The 10,196-nt window shown below is 35.5% G+C and overlaps 1 long non-coding RNA gene across 1 annotated transcript; it reads right to left on the reverse strand.

Annotated features, from left to right (window-relative positions):
* Positions 1 to 3,156: 3,156 nt before the first annotated feature.
* Positions 3,157 to 5,908, reverse strand: LOC140148586 (uncharacterized). The gene is made up of 3 exons (XR_011858501.1): positions 5,853 to 5,908; positions 4,140 to 4,222; positions 3,157 to 3,749 (listed from the first exon to the last, which is right to left on the reverse strand). It is a non-coding gene; the product is annotated as an uncharacterized lncRNA (long non-coding RNA).
* Between the last annotated feature and the right edge of the window lie 4,288 nt (positions 5,909 to 10,196).

A 10,196-nucleotide genomic window follows, 5' to 3' on the forward strand; every position in this document is an offset into this window, starting at 1 on the left:
GTGTTTGTTGCAACGGTTTAGCGCCGAGTCATTCACTGAACGCTGAGTCATGTTCATGTATCACGCTATGGTAATGCAAACATTATGGTACAGCTGCTAAGCAGCACTTTGTGTTAAAATCACAAAATTATCCCTTTTTCAGATATATAACTTATTGTAACGCCCCACACAGTAGTGCTCAAAGATGACTAACAACACCTCTTATAATTACACAAGGGATTAAGATGAAAACAGAATTTAATTCTGTAATAGCTCATTGTCTGCGTCTTGTCAAGAGGATTAAAAATGTATAGTTTGCCCTATCTTAGGGATGTTGATAAAATTTTGAAGTTCTTGCATGTGAAAGCTGAAACAGACAAAAATATGTCACCAAATTGCCCAATTTTGTGTGTGAAGTTGTGACAGCAGGCACATGTACAATATACACTACTGTATGTGACCCCAGATGACCTCATATTCTTTACTGTAAGATATCTGTTTTGGATGGTCTTGATTTATGCACAAATTACTTCTGAGCTTTAAGGAGTGTCGACTTGGTGGAACATAGATTGCACTATATATGATAGTTTATGAATCCAGTATCATGCCAGTACCAACATAAGTCAACATCACTTAGGTTTTTGGTTGTCAACAATTTTGTCAAAAATTTATTATTGATTTTCCCATTGAGCCCCACAGTAAATGCATTTTTGGACCGTACATGCACATTCCACTTCCCTATGGACGAATAGCGCCACCAATAGTGTGTGATGTAAGCCTGCCTACCTATCTGCAATGGATGACCTTTGCGCTATGTTGGAAAAACGAAAGATCACATGGCCATGGGGGGGGGGGGGGGGGGGCAAATTTTCTAAATACGTCATATTTGACGACACTGGACTTGAGTTCCTTGACATTGAGACAGCGATTAAAAAACAATCATTGGCTAAAATCCAATTGCTCAGCGATATAATCATATTCAGCTACGAGTTTTCTTTCAAAATAAACAGGCTAAATCTATTGTCGTTGTATTTTTGAAGGTCGAGTCTTTCAATGGTCTGTATAGAATAGTAAACTCAGGGACAATAGGATCACATTACTCCGTTGCGTATTGAGATGAATTGATTTTATTCCTATAATGAAAATAGATTATATGTTGTGATATGATGGTGTAGATTCTTTTGATGTGATTATACTCTGAAACTCTTTAATATATACCGTTATTTTTGCTTTTTTCAAAACGTTTGTAAGAGTTACAGTTGAATGTATGTGTTGAAAGAATATGATAAGCGTTACTGTGTGTACTGAACAAACAACGTGCGTCTTTTAAACAAAAACTGATAAAAAAAATCGAATTTTCTTGAGTTGGGAACGTTAAAGAGGATAATGAGCATGCGCAGACCGTAAAAATTAGTCATTTCTGCGGATAAATGGCAACGCTGCATTCGTATAGGGAAGAAGCCTAAATTATTTTTATGGTAATCGACGGTGTGCTTAACCTGAACAAACTCGCCATGCGTGCCTGTTGAAGAACTAGTGGATTCGCCCTATGGCAATTTCTGACACGATGATATAGGGATGATGACGTTGTGTGCGGTAAATTAGGCAAACCCATAGAGCTGTGTATAGCTCTATGGGCAAATTATATACATTGTTGACCTCTATATAAACTATAGAGGGCGCCAGTAGCTATTACCTGTAGCTATCTGCGGGATTATGTTACATTATCTGAAAAAAAATAGCCAGCAGTATATGTGTACCTTATCTACAATTGTGTAACTTTAACACAAAGTGCATGATTGCTGCCAAAAATATTGTACTTACTGTTTACTTGGCAATAGTAAATAATAGTAATATATTATATTACTAAAGATAGATTTTTGCGAAGAATTAGGCTTCGATATAAAATGTGGACTTTAATACCCTCACCGTAACTTGGACCTTCGATGGCTCTTTTTATCTGTCTCCTCAATGGAATGAACCTTTTGTGTTGGGCCTTTTGCAAGTACGGTTTCCTTCCTTTTGTTATGAAATATACAATTTTGGACGTATCCGATGTAATGGTTCACATGATGAGTGTGAATGATTTAGTTTTATAACTATAACTATATAAAAGTTGTGATTAACTTGAACACCTATACTCAAAACATGTAGCAACCTTCAACATGTTCAAGAAAATTTTTATTATTATAGACATAAGTATCATATTTGTGTCAGTGTTGGGCGGTAAATATCGGATCAGTAAACAATGGTAAATACCCATTACCACACAGGTAATTTTGACTGAAGTAAACTGGCTGCACAATGCCTAGTTGATGCGATCTGATTGTGATGATTCAACATGGCAGCGAAATTACTCCGTGATCTGTGGTAAGGTGCTATATAAATACCGAATTTTATTTTATTTATTTATTTATTTAACGTTAAATAATGTTTTGAATTTTAACTGTGTAACGTCTTATCACAGAAACAAATTAATAAAAAAACATGCAATTTTGCATGTTTTCTTCCAAAAGTAGTCTACGACTTGGCACAAGTCTAAGCAATCAAATTCTTGAATATAGGCTAAGAGTTAACTCACATTTATATATAATATTATTGTTACTTTTGATAATTGGTTTTAAGATTAGAAAATATGTTTTCCAAAAATCAGAATGCATAATTTGAAATTAGTCTTTGCACTTAGTTTTTGGACTTAATTGTCACAGTATCAAACACCTTTACAACAACTGTTTTTATCACTTAATTCCAATAATTGACCAAATATTAAAATTGAACTTGTATTGGCAGTTAGGATTAGGATTTAGCTGTTTCATTTGGCAAAACATAATATTTTTAAAATCTTGTTTCTTGTCGCTAGTTAAAAATACAAAATATAGTTCAACATTGTTAATAGAAGCATTTTAACCAATTCGTTTTTTGAATAGTGTGGCGCATTGAAAATCACCAAGTTCATGGAGTCATAAAAGAAATCAGGAGCTATGCCTACCTATTCCCATTTTACATATCAACATTATTTCTCTAACGTGTTATCAACACGTATCCAAAAACTTCAACGAAATCTTATGATAGTAAGCTTTAATAAATCCACTTTGAACTAAAGTGCACAATTTCAGTACTTTAATATATGTTACATAGTGCTGAATACTAGCACTTTTTAAGAAAGATTGGATTGATATTGCTGAATATAGAAGGGAGAGCTCCATAAGGAGAGCGTGGGAAATGTCTGAAATTGGTTGGCACCCTCTGTAGATTAAATTCAGACTTCGATCTCCCCATGGTTCATTTAGAATTGGGTAAATGAAACATAAAAGTACTCCGACCTTCGGAGGGACCTTTAAGCCGTTTAATACATGTATAATGTATCTCCCAGCCAATTTCGAAAAGAGTAGGGTGTTAATACCTGTTCCCAACCCTTCCCGGTGTTCAAATGGGCGTACCTCAATGGAAATTAGCTTCAATACAGGCATTCTTGGGTTATCCAGGGTTGTCAAAGATCGAACAAATCAAAACAAAAAACAAAAACAAAGAAGTACAAATTAAACTTTCGTCTTTCAAACTGTCAGCAACTTATGTAAAACTTTATTACCTATATATTAATACACGTAGCTTCACATCAATGTTCACAAAAACTAAATTTACAAAAAAGAAACCTTGTCCATAGCATAGCCAAAGCAATCAAAAGATAATGTCAAGAAGTACAGTATGCATCATGCATAACAGCTGCGTCAAGTCATCTTTTGAATGGGTGTAGAGGATGGTGCTGTGCACTGAAAAATGAAGAAAAAAATACATGGTCTGTTTACAATTTATACTGGTAAAACGTGGCTCGAATGGTAGCCAAATCCCGTGATAATAGAAATTTTAGTTACAGGGTACACGTTTCGTGTTCCTTTTTTAATTTTATCTCCAAGAAATGTTATAGTGTTGGGAAAAGGTTAGCGATGCTTGAAAGATTTCAAAAATATTACTATCTGTGGCCAAAATTTAGTAAGTAAAGCTTACACACAATTCAGGACCCATCGGCCTTATAATATTATTTTTCTTAAGGAAAATTCCCTTTACAGACTTTTATCAACTCATCTAAACTATCCATGATTCAAATATAATTTTATTTAAAGCAATACATAACCTAGATAATATTGATGACTTATACTTACGCTGGGAATGCTATGAAACGAAAAGTTCTATTTATCTGCAGTAGCTGATTGAGTTCAGACTCAGTGAGTTCAAAATCAAGTGTCTGTAAGGTTCAAAATGCCATAAAATTTTTATCATTAGTTCATTATCCATGTAGATACATAAAACACCAACACGCTATATACACCGTCACATTGGAAGGAAAATATAACTATACGAAGTGGTGTCTTGTTTAAAAAGTCGCCTCCAAATCAAATTCAACCGGTGCCAGAAAAAAATAGTAAAAATTCAACGCTTTTTGGAGGTTGGAAATGCTCCCATTTCATAGATTTTGCATGCAGGTGTTACAGTGAACTTGGGTGGTTTTACATGAACGAGTCTTGTTTGTGACTAATATTATAATAACAAAAACGTCTCTTTTTACCATCATCAGAGAATTCATTTGGTGAAATATACCTACGGATGTAGTATCAAACTAGACATTGTGCTCACAGAGCACGGCCCTTAGCCAGTGTTGTTGATCTTTTTATGACTTTTGACCTAGAGTTGTTCATGCGACATTTGTACCACCAGCCTATGGTTCATAGTGGTGACGACATTGTAGGGCTACTATGTAATTTACGGGAGCAGCAGCATTTTGAAAAGGGGAAAGAAAGAAGAAGAATCGGACAGAAAGAGAAGACCTAGCTTAGCTAGGTACATACACATATATCCTTGGAAGGCTCTGTAAAGATTGTTTACCTATCTTTACAAAACCTGGCAAGGACATACCTATTCTTACTATAATGTATACTTTAAAGTACACATGATGAGGAATGATCAGCCCAATTATTATTTTACATGGCTCATTGAACCACAATGGGCTTGCAAGGACTATAATATATCTTTGCTATATGGATGATATATTTGTGTGCAAATCTATCATGGGGTAGACTGCTTTGCATTCCTTTTTTAAACAATTCATACCATTCCATGCATTAAAACACAACACATCCACATCCCCAGTGACTGCCCTGCCCAGAGAAAAAAGGATAGATAGCTGTTGGATCAGAACAGGATTGGTGGATTTTCCATGGTGGGATTAGAGGGATAATAAATGTAAATGGTCTACTACAGTAGACTATTCATGTGTGGTCATATGGCCCCCCTAGTCAATTATAGTGAAAATGACGTTTTTGGTCATTGTCCGTAAGTGGAAGAACTTTGACCGCAAATGATCACGTGACATTTGTGGCACCACCCAATGGTCCTAGTGCTCAACTATGGTCAACATGGCAAAAAGCATATGGCTACGATGTCCGATTTAAGGTATTTGGTTACATGCCGGAAATGACCCCTAAATGACCTTTGACCCCAATTCTGTGTACAACTTTTAGACACAAGCTATAGACGATGCATGTGTGCAAGTGATGTCACGGTGCTATGTAGTATGGGGAAGGGGTAGCATTTTAAGTGAAAAACACGTTTTGGGCTATAATGACCTTGACATGACATTTGCGCCCGACATTTTCACGTGACATTTGTGGCACCCCCCAATGGTCATGATAACCAAATTTCGTCAAAATTGACAAATGCATATTGCTACGATGGCTCATTATATGATTGGTAGAAGAAAGAAAGAAAGAAAGAAAGAAAGAATCAGAATCTAAGAAAAAGAGACCCTTAGCCAAATGCCATTTGGCTAAGGTAAATATGTATTGTTTAATGTTAAGTGCTATGTTATGAACACAAACCTCGTAATTGCTTTGTATTCTGGATGGCGTAACACTTTTAGGGATGCAAATGAGGCATAGGGCCTGCACTTTGGCTCGTTTTTTGCAGGTTTACATGGTCCAATAATCACAAGATGACTGACATGTGGTAACAAAGGAAGCAGTCACTGCAATTTGATTATGTCCCATATGATTGGCCATTCAAGACACCCCTGTGAATATACTATAGCGGCCTTTTCAAAATATAATACCTGTTTGCTTGACTGCATTGACAATACCCGGGAACAATACACACAGTATATGCATTGGACAAACTTTTTACAATAAGCATGATAAGTGATGATGTGACCTCCAGATTTCTGATTTATACATCGTTCGTCTCGCACACTGACGACATTTGATTGAATGGACTGCGCCGTGATTACGGTGAAGGACACCGGTTCAAATCCTTTGTTTGGAGCCAATCGATAAAAGCATGCAGGGCCTCTATACCCTATACCCATGTACAGTTTATCCCTTACATAACCTATGTCTTGAATACGCTGGCAAAGTTATGTAATAATCGGATTAATACTATATAGCAGTAGGTAAAAACAAGTTTTGAATAATCCGCGCTACAAAGTCCCATTCAGTGATCCCAGCGAAAGTGAAAAAAAAAATCAAATTGTTACGTGTATAAATTTTTTAATGAAAAACAAATGGCAAAAAAACAAAACAGGAAAACGACAGTATTGACGAAGTTGAAGCCCCATTCAAATACATGTAGCTAATTTATATACTGTCAGTACCGGTATATAAATTACAGACTCACGTAAATGCATTATTTTTTTGTCTTAGACACACGGCTTTCGGCTGAACCACTACACTAGCAAGCTATGTTAGCACATCTATGACAATGACGAAACGTACAAAATCAGCCATAGGCCTTTTATGACCTTTGACATTATTTTGTGGCGAGTGACATGGTCTTTCAATTCACGCCGAGTGTCCTTGACAGGTTCGACTATGCTTCAGTGGTCATGAAAGAATTCAAAAGATAACCTCTGCCCCAATAATCCCAGGCAATTATCTGAAACTGCTCCTCGGATCATAAGAACTCAGTCCTCAAATGATAGTCATAAATAATGTCCAAAATATAAAAATTACTGACTATCATTGGAGGCTGAGTTCCGCAGTCTAGTATCCAAAATCTGAATTTTGATGATTTTTACGATCGTCGGGATGAAAAAAAATCAAAAAATCACTGAATGGGCGTTTAGTTCCCTACTCTCCTTACCCTGGCAATATAAATCAAAGAAAAATAAAGAAAAAAATAAATAAAACAAGAAAAGAAAAAAAAAAAAGACAAAGAAAACGCATTCTGAATACGAAGAATGTCTTTCTGATATCAAATAAATTTTATTGTTTGAATTCACGATATAATACAAATTTTATGACAAATTATTAAAATTTGATATTTTTCACATTTTGATATATAACAGTCCTCGAAGTAAATATCATAAATCTAATGATATATTCTTAAACAGTCCCTGGCATACCATACATGTATAGGCCTATGTATAGTACATTAGTCTGCTTTATCTGTTTTGTGCTGTTTAAGCAAATTTAAACATAATTTCCATAAAATGTAAGCTTTTACTGTCAGATATGTCCCTTTTAATTTTGAGCAGAACAAGTGAGGTAAAGCAAAGAAAATTGGAATTTACTACTACTAGCGCCAATGAATGTTATACGATTGTAAAGCGGTACGATCCTCTGGGTGTGTGTGTGGAGGGGGGGGTGTGCGTATGTGTGTCCTGCACGCGTATTTTTCTGCAACTATAACGGGACGCAATACGATACCGGTATGTTATAAGAATCAAACTTACAATAAAGATGGCTCTTGTCAAATCCTACAATTCTGTCAGAGAAAATATGCATATTTGCATTAAATTTTTATTAATTGACATAATTGATTAATTAATAAATATTTTATTTAATGATTTACCATAATTCCAAACATGTCAAACAATATGTCAAATTAAAGCTAATGAAATGCTTTATAAATCGGTAAGAGCACATTTTGCAGAATGCATTTAGTATTTTAGTTACTTGATTCCAAACATTCTATTCCAATTTTTTACTATACACGCATAGGAGCTGTACTTTTGGAATCCGCGCCTAATCAATAATAATAGTCTTTCACTCCATTGTCAAAGTACTGTGCTCCCTATAGCATTATAGTGACCAGGTCGCGATATTTTCTTTCCTAGTCAACATTTGCATCACATAATACATTTACATGATATAGGCCTATATGAGGCTGGATTGAGCTGTGTTCAGTTTTATACGGCGGATGTATTGCCATAATTATTACCTCTTACTTAACAAAAGAAAAACAAATTTATTCCAATTAAAATTCTACCAGGGTTCGAACCCACAACCTTTTATTTAACAGTCGAGATCGAATACCACTACGCTGTGAGCGCTTCTGCCAGAAATGCGTTTGTTCATCATACTTATTGATTACGGAATAAATCGCAAACACACGATATATATATATTACTTGTCTATTAGTAATAAATACGTATATAATCTCCAATCAATAATGAACCTTGCCTCCGACTATGCGGTTCCTATGCAAATGTTGACTAGTAATTAATATTCAGTATCGAAGTTACGTAATGTTACTATGTCAACGGGATCACGCGCTAGAGTAATGAACCACGATCGAAATGATCACCACATAAAGTATATGGCACTCGAAGGCATACCAAAGTAGCGTGATCCGGTAACCAAGAGAATTACGTAACCACTTCGATGCTGAATAGGCGACCAGGTCCTAGAGTGTGATGGTTTTGTAGCAGATGACAGTGCTCATTCAAGCCTGTCAAGGTCAGTTAGTAGCCACTTGCTGAATGGATGGCCATTATCAGCTATCAAAGAGATGCCTTGTGCAGCTGCCAATCACAGTAGAGGTTTGATAACATTTTGTTAAAAACCCAAATGTGATATAAGGACAAAGCTGTGCATGTTGGTACTTAATTGTTTGGATTCTTATGTTGAAATTCCCTTGTATTAGTATTTTTATGTGTAGTGTATATTGTTCATAAATTATATAGCTTTTAAATTTTGGGCATTTTTGCTCTGTTGCACTGTACCATTATGGAATTTGAGCAAATCAATTACCGACACAAGCAGGTATACAGTGTATTATTTTATTTTTATTTCGTATCTCAGGAGCACAGCTCACTTGGTAAGGCGTCAGAATTTGGTACACGAGCGCTTCGAACTTTAAATCGGAAGGTGGTGAGTTCGAGCCTCATCACGGTCACATTAATTTTATAAACCAAATATTGTTCGAACTTTTCATATTTGTTTTTCTTTTATTGTTTCTTTTTCTTTCTCTTTTTTTTTCTTGTTTTATTTAATTTTTTCTTTATTTTTCTTTGATTCATATTGCCAGGGTAAGGAGTGGAGGAACTAACGGCCCATTCAGTGATTTTTTCATCTGGACGATCGTAAAAATCATCAAAATTCAGATTTTGTACAATGATATAGTCAGTAATAATCTTTTGATCATTATATGACTATCATCATCCGAAGAGCAGTTTCAGACAATTGCTTGGGATTGTTGGGGCAAAGGTTATCTTTTGAATTCTTTCATGACCGCTGAAGCAGAGTCAAACCTGTCAAGGACACTCGGCGTGAATTGAACTGATTTAATTTATATACTGACAGTATATATAAATTAGCTACATGTAGGCCTATTTGAATGGGGCTTCAACTTCGTCGATACTGCCGTTTTCTTGGGTTTTTTGCCATTTTTTCATTAAAAAAATTTATAAAAGTAACAATTTGATTTTTTTTTCCACTTTCGCTGGGATCACTGAATGGGGCTTTGCAACGCGATATATTCAAAACTTGTATTCACCTACTTTTATAGCATTAATCCGATTATTACACAACTTCGCCAGCGTATTCAAGACATCCAATGCAAATAATCACCTAGAGCGTGTTTATAGTGAGACAATCTTTCCGTTATTTAGCTAAACTACCGCGTAGTCTAGATTTGCAATGGTTAGTAAAACATAAACAAATATAGACTGCCACGCATAAATACCGCATAATCTGGCTCACTATAAACACGCTCATAGATTATGACGTTCATACCGTAAATATGGCGGAGTACTCAAATTCATTCAACAAAAGCATGATTACAAGCTATTGCAATCTACCGCGACAGCTCGTCTCACACACATAACAAATGCACTATAGGATCAAATAGGTTGACGACAACGTTTGATTGAATACACTGCATTGCGCCATGATTACGGTGAAGGACACCGGTTCAAATCCTTTGTATGGAGCTAATCAAAAATTTCA

This window comes from Amphiura filiformis, chromosome 3, assembly GCF_039555335.1.
Source record: "Amphiura filiformis chromosome 3, Afil_fr2py, whole genome shotgun sequence".
NCBI lineage: Eukaryota > Metazoa > Echinodermata > Ophiuroidea > Amphilepidida > Amphiuridae > Amphiura > Amphiura filiformis.